Raw genomic sequence first — 12,216 nt, forward strand, 5'->3', positions numbered from 1 at the left:
ACAAAAAAGATCTTTACAACCAAGATAATCACGATAGTGTGATCACTCACCTAGAGCCAGACATCCTGAGATGTGAAGTCAAGTGGGCCTTAGAAAGCATCACTACGAACAAAGCTAGTGGAGGTGATGGAATTCCAGTTGAGCTATTCCAAATCCTGAAAGATGATGCTGTGAAAGTGCTGCACTCAATATGCCAGCACATTTGGAAAACTCAGCAGTGGCCACAGGACTGGAAAAGATCAGTTTCATTCCAATCCCAAAGAAAGGCAATGCCAAAGAATGCTCAAACTACTGCACAATTGCACTCATCTCACACACTAGTAAAGTAATGCTCAAAATTCTCCAAGCCAGGCTTCAGCAGTACATGAACCGTGAACTTCCTGACATTCAAGCTGGTTTTAGAGAAGGCAGAGGAACCAGAGATCAAATTGCCAACATCTGCTGGATAATGGGAAAAGGAAGAGATTTCCAGAAAAACACCTGTTTCTGCTTTATTGACTATGCCAAAGCCTTTGACTGTGTGGATCACAATAAACTGTGGAAAATTCTTCAAGAGATGGGAATACCAGATCACCTGACCTTCCTCTTGAGAAACCTGTATGCAGGTCAGGAAGCAACAGTTAGAACTGGACATGGAACAACAGACTGGTTCCAAATAGGAAAAGGAGTACAGCAACACTGTATATTGTCACCCTGTTTATTTAACTTATATGCAGAGTATATCATGAGAAACGCTGGGCTGGAAGAAGTACAAGCTGGAATCAAGATTGCCAGGAGAAATAACAATAACCTCCGATATGCAGATGACACCACCCTTATGGCAGAAAGTGAAGAGGAACTCAAAAGCCTCTTGATGAAGGTGAAAGTAGAGAGTGAAAAAGTTGGCTTAAAGCTCAACATTCAGAAAACGAAAATCATGGCATCTGGCCCTATCACTTCATGGGAAATAGATGGGGAAGCAGTGGAAACAGTGTCAGACTTTATTTTTCTGGGCTCCAAAATCACTACAGATGGTGACTGCAGCCATGAAATTAAAAAATGCTTACTCCTTGGAAGGAAAGTTATGACCAACCTAGATAGCATATTCAAAAGCAGAGACATTACTTTGCCAACAAAGGTCTGTCTAGTCAAGGCTATGGTTTTTCCTGTGGTCATGTATGGATGTGAGAGTTGGACTGTGAAGAAGGCTGAGTGCTGAAGAATTGATGCTTTTGAACTGTGGTGTTGGAGAATTTTGAGAGTCCCTTGGACTGCAAGGAGATCCAACCAGTCTATTCTAAAGGAGATCAGTCCTGGGTGTTCACTGGAAGGACTGATGCTAAAGCTGAAACTCCAGTACTTTGGCCACCTCATGCAAAGAGTTGACTCATTGGAAACGATTCTGATGCTGGGAGGGATTGGGGACAGGAGGAGAAGGGGACGACAGAGGATGAGATGGCTGGATGGCATCACCGACTCGATGGACATAAGTTTGGGTGAACTCTAGGAGTTGGTGATGGACAGGGAGGCCTGGTGTGCTGCAATTCATGGGGTTGCAAATAGTCGGACACGACTGAGCGACTGAACTGACTGAACTGAACTGAACTGAACTGAAAGTGGAAGGAGTAGACCTGAGCTCACTCTAAGGGAGAAATCTTCATCCCTCATGCTCATGTTCTCAAGGGCTGCTTACATTTTCCTCTGTCCACCCACCTGCAGCCCACAACCTTGACCTCTGCTGTAATGGAGTTATCATCAAGAGGGTATCCAACCACCAAGGAGAGCACTCTCAATCCTGACTGAAGCTTTGGGGAAAGGCTTCTCAGAGGAGATGGTGCTTGATATAGGCTTTGCAGGGGGCTGAGCCAGTTGAGAGGCAGAGTTGTGGGAAAATAGTTTCCAGGCAGGTGGAGAGTCTTGCATGCTTGGGTTTTACTCTGAAGGCAACGGGAAACATCAGGGGTTTTTGAGCAAGATGGGAACACGATGAGTTCCATAGTTTTGAAAATAAATCCAGCAGCAGCCATGGGAGATGCAGATTCAAAGTAAGGAAACCCACAGTGTTTGGTGATGATCTTGGTGAGACATGGAACAGGGGAAGTGGGAATGGAAGAGAAAAGAGGGACAACAAGTCCATTCTCATCAGGGAGGGTTGGAGGAAAATAAAAGGCTTCTCTGAGCTTCCCATCTGGGAATGTTGAAGGGATGGTGATGTTAAGTGAGTTGGAGTTCAAGGAGGAAAGATGACCGGGAGGAAGATGATGAGTTATGGATGAGAATAAGGAGGATCTATAGATCTAACTGAAAGCAGTTGGAAGTACAAATGAGGAAAAAAGACGAAGTTGAGTTGAAAAGTTGGGCTCATTTTCATATGAATGTTTGCTAAAACAAAGAGGGGGAGAGATCATCTAGCGGAAACCTAAAGAAAGGAAAGAAAAAGAACTGAGCATGGAATCATGAATGACCCGTATTTAAGGATGAGCAGATGAAGAGCAGCCCACAATAGACACTGAGAATGAGCCTCCATTCATTCATGCAGTCAACAAATATTTATTGGGCACCCACCATGGACAGGTCCTAGGCATCAAGGTTCCAGTGAGAAAAATATGCTGCCTCCCAGAGGCTATCGTGAGGGAGATGCTTAGGAAAGTGCAGCATCCCATTGAGCCCCAGAAAGGCACGGGGTGAGGAAGAGCAGCGGAGGGGGTCTGATGGTGATGACTGCACTGAGGCTAGGAAATAAAGAGGGAAGATGGTAGAGGAGAGAGGTGGGGGAGGAAAGACAGGCAGGTGGGAGAGGAGACAACATAGAAGCACAGAGGGGAGATGCGTCTCCTTCCCAGTGCCTCTAAGAACCCCTCATTCTTTTCTTCTGCCTCACATGGAAGCAGAGTGAATGCCAGCCTAATCAGGTTTACCTCGGTAGCCACAGCAACCTCTGGATGAGGCTTTGTTGCACATTCATAATACTTTTAAGTGAGGAACTTACTTTATATCAAGTTACACGCTAATTAGAAATACAGCAACACTCCTGTCTCTTAAAAATGTTCTCTTAAAGGTTTGCCATGTTGTCTTTTTCCAGAATTCATTTTTCCTGTACTATTTCATTCACAGAGATTCTTGGCCATAATATATATATATATATATATTATGTGTATATATATATATATATACACACATATATATACATATACATACATATATATATATATATATATACACACACACACACATATCTGTGTGTATATATATATATATATATAAACTGACAAAATATTAAAGCTTTAAAGTAAAATTAGTCTGTTATCTGATTATGAAAGTGCTCATTGTAAAAACTTGGAAATAGAATATAAAGTATAAAATACAAATTATTCATTTCGCTATCACTCTTAATATTATTTTTTCTTCCTAATCCTCTTTCTAGACACATTTTACTTCATTAATAATTTTTTGTGATCATTTTGTATTTACAGTTTTATACATTGTTTACAAATTACATCATAGATATTTCCCCATGTCACTAAGTAGCTATAAAAACATTTCAGTTTACGTGGGTGTCTTACTTTACCCATTCCTGTGTTGTTCATTTGCTGCTGCTAAGTTGCTTCAGTCGTTTCTGACTCTGTGCAACCCCATAGACTGCAGCCCACCAGGATCCTCCGTCCCTGGGATTCTCCAGGCAAGAACACTGGAGTGGGTTGCCATTGCCTTCTCCAATGCATGAAAGTGAAGTCGCTCAGTTGTGTCTGACTCTTAGTGACCCCATGGACTGCAGCTCACCAGGCTCCTCTATCCATGGGATTTTCCAGGCAAGAATACTGGAGTGGGGTACCATTCATTTAGGTTCTTTCTAATATTTCTCTATTTTAATGCAGCAATTAAAATACATAATTTTTTATCCTTCATATATATATCCACCTTTATACATAATTTTTGTCCCCATCTATTCAAATCCACTTGTACTTCAAAATGATTTATTATATATTTCCCCCTCAAATCCTTATATTTAAATGAATAGTGTCTCATTAATACAATGAAAACTGATTTCACCATCTTTCGTCTCAAAATTCAGGTTATTTTGAAATGGTAATTGATTGTTTTGTAAACTCCATTCTTAAGAAATTTGACCCAAACTATGCTGTGCTCAGTTGTTCAGTCGTGTCTGACTGTTTGTGACCCCATGGACTGCAGCCAGCCAGGCTCTTCTGTCCATAGGGATTCTCCAGGCAAGGATACTGGAGTGGGTTGCCATTTCCTACTCCAGGGGATCTTCCAAGCCAAGGTTAAAACCATGTCTCTGGAGTCTCCTACACTGGCAGGCAGATTGTTTACCACTGCACCACCTGGGAAGCTCTTCTCTTACTAAAACTTAGAGGGCTTTAACTCTTTCAGCTTATAGACTATTGTTATTCAATATTTTATTTCTATTAAAAATACTTTGCAAGACATCACCGGCCTGAACCGGAAGCCGCCTTGGGGCTGCCCAACTGTGCGTTGAGGAGCTGGGCATTGCGGAGACTATTCTCAGCCCTGTCCTTCGGGGCTTGTCATCCATCCATGCGTCCACTGAATGTGGGTGACTGCCGAGGTGGGGCCAGGTGGCAAAGTCCATGGTCTCCTAGGTCCTCCATGTGTCTCTTGGCGAATGCAGGGTGTGAGGTGATGATTAAAGATGTTTTATTAACGGTGCTGTATAGATGGAGAAGTCTTGAGGCTACTGTATAAATAAGACTGAAAACAAGAAGCAGGAGGCTTAAGTCCAAATGTTGAGAACACCAGAGAACTCCTGACTCCAGGGAACATTAATCAACAGGAGCTCATCAAACGCCTCCATACCTACACCAAAACCAAGCCCCACCCAAGGGCCAACAAGTTCCAGAGCAAGACATACCATGCAAATTCTCCAGCAACACAGGAACATAGCCCTGAGCTTCAATATACAGGCTGCCCAAAGTCACTCCAGACCCACTGACATCTCATAACTCATTACCGGACACTTCATTGCACTCCAGAGAGAAGAAATCCAATTCCACCCACCAGAACACAAGCAACACAAGCTTCCCTAACCAGGAAATCTTGACAAGCCACCCGTACAACCCCACCCACAGCGAGGAAACTCCACAATAAAGAGAACTCCACAAACTGCCAGAATACAGAAAGGCCACCCCAAACACAGCATATAAACAAGATGAAGAGACAGAGGAATACCCAGCAGGTAAAGGAACAGGATAAATGCCCACCAAACCAAACAAAAGAGGAAGAGATAGGGAATCTACCTGATAAAGACTTAAGAATAATGATAGTGAAATTGATCCAAAATCTTGAAAACAAAATGGAGTCACAGATAAATAGCCTGGAGACAAGGATTTAGAAGATGCAAGAAAGGTTTAACAAAGACCTAAAAGAAATAAAAAAGAGTCATTATATAATGAATAATTCAATAAATGATATCAAAAACACTCTGGAGGGAATAAATAGTAGAATAATGGAGGCAGAAGATAGGATTAGTGAAGTAATGGTAGAAATGGTAGAAATAAATGAATCAGAGAGGAAAAAAGAAAAATGAATTAAAAGAAATGAGGACAATCTCAGAGATTTCTGGGACAATGTTAAATGCCCCAACATTCGAATCATAGGAGTCCCAGAAGAAGAAGACAAAAAGAAAGACCAAGAGAAAATACTTGAGGAGATAATAGTTGAAAACTTCCCTAAAATGGGGAAGGAAATAATCACCCAAGTCCAAGAAACCCAGAGAGTCCCAAACAGGATAAACCCAAGGTGAAACACCCCAAGACACATATTAATGTGTGGGAAAAACAACAGCAGCAAGGGAAAAACAACAAATAACACACAAGGGGATTCCCATAAGGATAACAGCTGATCTTTCAATAGAAACTCTTCAGGCCAGCAGGGAATGGCAGGTCATACTTAAAGTGATGAAAGAAAATAACCTACAGCCCAGATTACTGTATCCAGCAAGGATCTCATTCAAATATGAAGGAGAAATCAAAAGCTTTACAGACAAGCAAAAGCTGAGAGGATTCAGCACCACCAAACCAGCTCTTCAACAAATGCTAAAGGATCTTCTCTAGACAGGAAACACAAGAAGGGTGTATAAACTCAAACCCAAAACAATAAAGTAAATGGCAAAGGTATCATACTTATCAATAATCACCTTAAACATAAATGGGTTGAATGCCCCAACCAAAAGGCAAAGACTGGCTGAATGGATACAAAAACAAGACCCCTACATATGTTGTCTACAAGAGACCCACCTCAAAACAAGGGACACAGACTGAAAGTGAAGGGCTGGAAAAAGATATTCCACGCAAATAAAGACCAAAAGAAAGCAGGAGTAGCAATACTCATATCAGATAAAATAGACTTTAAAATAAAGGCTGTGAAAAGAGAAAAAGAAGGACACTACATAATGATCAAAGGATCAATCCAAGAAGATATAACAATTATAAATATATATGCACCCAACATAGGGGCACCACAATATGTAAGACAAATGCTAACAAGTATGAAAGGGGAAATTAATAATACAATAATAGCAGGAGACTTTAATACCCCACTCACACCTATGGATAGATCAACTAAACAGAAAATTAACAAGGAAACACAAATTTTAAATGATACAATGGACCAGTTAGACCTAATTGATATCTATAGGACTGCTACTGCTACTGCTAAGTCGCTTCAGTCGTGTCTGACTCTGTGTGACCCCAGAGACGGCAGCCCAACAGGCTCCCCCATCCCTGGGATTCTCTAGGCAAGAACACTGGAATGGGTTGCCATGTGAAAGTGAAGTCGTTCAGTCATGTCTGACTCTTAGTGACCCCATGGACCACAGCCTACCAGGCTCCTCTGTCCATGGGATTTTCCAGGCAAGAGTACTGGAGTGGGGTGTCATTGCCTTCTCTGATCTATAGGACATTTCACCCCAAAACAATGAATTTCACCTTTTTCTCAAGTGCACATGGAACCTTCTCCAGGATAGATCACATCCTGGGCCATAAATCTAGCCTTGGTAAATTCAAAAAAATAGAAATCATTCCAAGCATCTTTTCTGATCACAATGCAGTAAGATTAGATCTCAATTACAGGAGAAAAACTATTAAAAATTCCAACATATGGAGGCTGAACAACATGCTGCTGAATAACCAACAAATCACAGAAGAAATCAAAATATGCATAGAAACGAATGAAAATGAAAACACAACAACCCCAAACCTGTGGGACACTGTAAAAGCAGTGCTAAGGGGAAGGTTCATAGCAATACAGGCAGGCATACCTCAAGAAACAAGAAAAAAGTCAAATAAATAACCTAACTCTACACCTAAAGCAACTAGAAAAGGAAGAAATGAAGAAGCCCAGGGTTAGTAGAAGGAAGGAAATCTTAAAAATTAGGGCAGAAATAAATGCAAAAGAAACAAAAGAAACCATAGCAAAAATGAACAAAGCCAAAAGCTGGTTCTTTGAGGGGATAAATAAAATTGACAAACCATTAGCCAGACTCTTTAAGAAACAAAGGGAGAAAATACAAATCTATAAAATTAGAAATGAAAATGGAGAGATCACAACAGACAGCACAGAAATACAAGGGATCATAAGAGACTACTATCAGCAATTATATGCCAATAATATGGACAACTTGGAAGAAATGGACAAATTCTTAGAAAAGTACAACTTTCCAAAACTGAACCAGGAAGAAATAGAAAATCATAACAGACCCATCACAAGCACGGAAATTGAAACTGTAATCAGAAATATTCCAGCAAACAAAAGCCCAGATCCAGATGGCTTCACAGCTGAATTCTACCAAAAATTTAGAGAAGAGCTAACACCTATCCTACTCAAACTCTTCCAGAAAATTGCAGAGGAGGGTAAACTTCCAAACTCATTCTACAAGGCCATCACCCTAATACCAAAACCTGACAAAGATGTCACAAAAAAAGAAAACTACAGGCCAATATCACTGATGAACATAGATGCAAAAATCCTTAACAAAATTCTAGCAATCAGAATCCAACACCATATTAAAAAGATCATACATCATGACCAAGTGGGCTTTATCCCAGGGATGCAAGGATTCTTCAATATCCATAAATCAATCAATGTAATATGCCACATTAACAAATTGAAAAATAACAGCCATATGATTATCTCAATAGATGCAGAGAAAATCTTTGACAAAATTCAACATCCATTTATGATAAAAACTCTCCAGAAAGCAGGAATAGAAGGAACATACCTCAACATAATAAAAGCTATATATGACAAACCCACAGCAAACATTATAATCAATGGTGAAAAATTGAAAGCATTTCTCCTAAAGTCAGGAACAAGAAAAGGGTGCCCACTTTCACCACTACTATTCAACATAGTTTTGGAAGTTTTGGCCACAGCAATCAGAGCAGGAAAAAAAAAAAAAAAAAGGAATCCAAATTGGAAAAGAAGAAGTAAAACTCTCACTATTTGCAGATGACATGATCCTCTACATAGAAAACCCTAAAGACTCCACCAGAAAATTACTAGAACTAATCAATGAATATAGTAAAGTGGCAGGATATAAAATCAACACACAGAAATCCCTTGCATTACTATACACTAATAATGGGAAAATAGAGAAATTAAGGAAACAATTCCATTCACCATTGCAACGAAAAGAATAAAATACTTAGGAATATATCTACCTAAAAAAACAAAAGACCTATATATAGAAAACTATAAAACACTGGTGAAAGAAATCAAAGAGGACTCTAATAGACGGAGAAATATACCATGTTCATGGATCGGAAGAATCAATATAGTGAAAATGAGTATACTACCCAAAGCAGTCTATAGATTCAATGCAATCCCTATCAAGCTACCAATGGTATTTTCACAGAGCTAGAACAAATAATTTCACAATTTGTTTGGAAATAGAAAAAACCTCGGATAGCCAACGCAACCTTGAGAAAGAAGAATGGAACTGAAAGAATCAACCTGCCTGACTTCAGTCTCTACTACAAAGCCACAGTCATAAAGACAATATGGTACTGGCACAAAGACAGAAATATAGATCAATGGAGCAAAATAGAAAGCCCAGAGATAAACCCACACACCTATGGACACCTTATCTTTGACAAAGGAGGCATGAATATACAATGGAGAAAAGACAATTTCTTTAACAAGTGGTGCTGGGGAAACTGGTCAACCACTTGTAAAAGAATGAAACTAGAACACTTTCTAACACCATACACAAAAATAAACTCAAAATGGATTAAAGATCTAAACGTAAGACCAGAAACTATAAAACTCCTAGAGGAGAACATAGGCAAAACACTCTCCGACATAAATCACAGCAGGATCCTCTATGACCCACCTCCCAGAATATTGGAAATAAAAGCAAAAATAAACAAATGGGACCTAATTAAACTTAAAAGCTTCTGCACAACAAAGGAAACTATAAGCAAGGTGAAAAGACAGCCTTCAGAATGGGAGAAAATAATAACAAATGAAGCAACGGACAAACAACTAATCTCAAAAATATAAGCAACTCCTACCGCTCAATTCCAGAAAAATAAACGACCCAATCAAAAAATGGGCCAAAGAACTAAACAGACATTTCTGCAAAGAAGACATATAGTTGGCTAACAAACACATGAAAAGATGCTCAACATCACTCATTATCAAAGAAATGCAAATCAAAACCACAATGAGAGACCATTTCACGCCAGTCAGAATGGCTGCTATCCAAAAGCCTACAAGCAATAAATGCTGGAGAGGGTGTGGAGAAAAGGGAACCCTCTTACACTGTTGGTGGGAATGCAAACTAGTACAGCCACTATGGAGAACAGTGTGGAGATTCCTTAAAAAACTGGAAATAGAACTGCCATATGACCCAGCAATCCCACTTCTGGGCATATACATGGAGGAAACCAGAATTGAAAGAGACACGTGTACCCCAATGTTCATCGCAGCACTGTTTATAATAGCCAGGACATGGAAGCAACCTAGATGCCCATCAGCAGATGAATGGATAAGAAAGTGGTGGTACATATACACAATGGAGTATTACTCAGCCATTAAAAAGAATACATTTGAATCAGTTCTAATGAGGTGGATGAAACTGGAGCCTATTATACAGAGTGAAGTAAGCCAGAAAGAAAAACACCAATACAATATACTAACACATATATATGGAATTTAGAAAGATGGTAATGATAACCCTGTATGCGAGACAGCAAAAGAGACACAGATGTATAGAACAGTCTTTTGGACTCTGTGAGAGAGGGTGAGGGTGGGATGATTTGGGAGAATGGCATTTAAACATGTATAATATCATATGTGAAACGAATTGCCAGTCCAGGTTTGATGCATGATACAGGATGCTTGGGGCTGGTGCACTGGGATGACCCAGAGGGATGGTATGGGGAGGGAGGTGGGAGGTGTGTTCAGGATAGGGAACACGTGTGCACTCATGGCGGATTCATATGGATGTATGGCAAAACCAATACAATATTGTAAAGTAATTAGCCTCCAATTAAAAAAATAAATTTATATTAAAAAAATCAAAGATAGTGTTAAAAAATGCTTTGCAAAATGTATCATACATAGAAGAGAATACAGCATGCACACTACATGCATTCATGAATGCCTATATGCCTACTACTTTTTGTATCTACTATTATAAGAGACAGAATATTATCTCTATTTATGTGCCCCCCCCATTTTTTTAACTTCACAAATTAGATGTTATTAATGTTGATGCTTATTTAGATTTATCCATATGATTACCACTTTCACCTGGTTACCAACCTTAAATCTCAAATCTCCCTTCTGTGGTCCTTTTCCTTCTTCCTAAAGTATATATACTTTTAAGAAGTTCCTTTCTGTTTTCTCTGTTTTAAATCTTAAGAGGGTCTGTTGATAATAAACTATCTTAGCTTTTGTTTGTATAAAAATGTCTCTATTTCATCATCATTCTTTAAAGTTTGTTGGATATGCAATTATAGATTGACAATTTTTTTTTTAGCACTTTGAAGACATTGTCTTACAGTATTTTGGTATCTGCTAATTGTTCATGATAAATTAGATATAAAGTAGATAAAGTGTCTTTCTGGGAGGCAAGGGGTCTTTTAAAACTACTCAATTAGTCTTGAATATTCTGCAATTTCAAAACAATGGTTTTTTTGGTAATATTTTATAGATCATAAATATTAGGATCCATGAAAATTCTTGAGTACTCTTTCTTCTCATTCCTTCTGGAACACTGACTAGATGAATGCTAGAACTTCTCAGTCAGATTTCATGCCTATTAACCTCTCTTTTGTATTTTCCTCCTCTGTCTCTCTGTACAAAATTCTTGGTAGTTTTGTCATATCCAAATTTCAAGTTGCTAATGATGTTTTTCAATTGTTCTAATCTGCTCGGTAGCTCATATGTTGAATCCTAAGATTTCAACTAAACCTTTTACTTCCAGAAATTAAGAATCTGCCTGGATATTAATGATAGTGTTTTATTCCTTGCTCATACATTAAATTCTTTAAATATTGGAAGCATACTTTAAAAACTAGAGCAAAATCTGACATCCTCCTCATTTTTGTAAATAAAGGTTTATTGAAGCACAGCTAAGCCTATACATATTGCTTATCTGCTTTCACTCTAGAATGGTAAAGTTGAATCTTTTTGATAGAGACTACATAGCTTGCAAAGCCTAGGATATACACCACCTGGGCCTTAATAGAAAAAGTTTGCCAAGCCCTGCTACATAGGATGCTCTGACCCCTCAAGACCTTATGTGTCTGGTTCTGCTGCTTGACGCTTCTGCTGACTCTGTCCCATGATGTCTTGCTCTGTGAGTGGTTTTGTGATTTTTCATTGTGAGCTCCTTTTTGTTGTGGCCTTATCTGGGAGAGTTTTAGGGGACTTGAGAGAATATTCACTTTATTTGTGTCACCTTTGCTAAGTGCTTGGGAAGCTAATAATCTAGGACAATTTTAAATTAGTTTCAGAATGGGCAAATAGAGTGAATTTGAACTCAGGCTTGAGGCCTGGGTTATAGTTGTTACTTCTGGTTTGGTACATAGGGACTTTCCTTTTTTCTTCCAACCCAAATCAAAGCCAGGACACAATTTCTTTTCCTCTCTCCCTTTGCAGGGCAAATATTTTTTAGTCTACTCTTTCGCTGAAAATCTGGGCCTCTGGGGACCTCATTCCAAAGTCTCCCTACTGACACACTTGTCCTGT

The sequence above is a fragment of the Bos indicus genome, chromosome 11 (assembly GCF_029378745.1).
Source record: "Bos indicus isolate NIAB-ARS_2022 breed Sahiwal x Tharparkar chromosome 11, NIAB-ARS_B.indTharparkar_mat_pri_1.0, whole genome shotgun sequence".
NCBI classification, from domain to species: Eukaryota; Metazoa; Chordata; class Mammalia; order Artiodactyla; family Bovidae; genus Bos; species Bos indicus.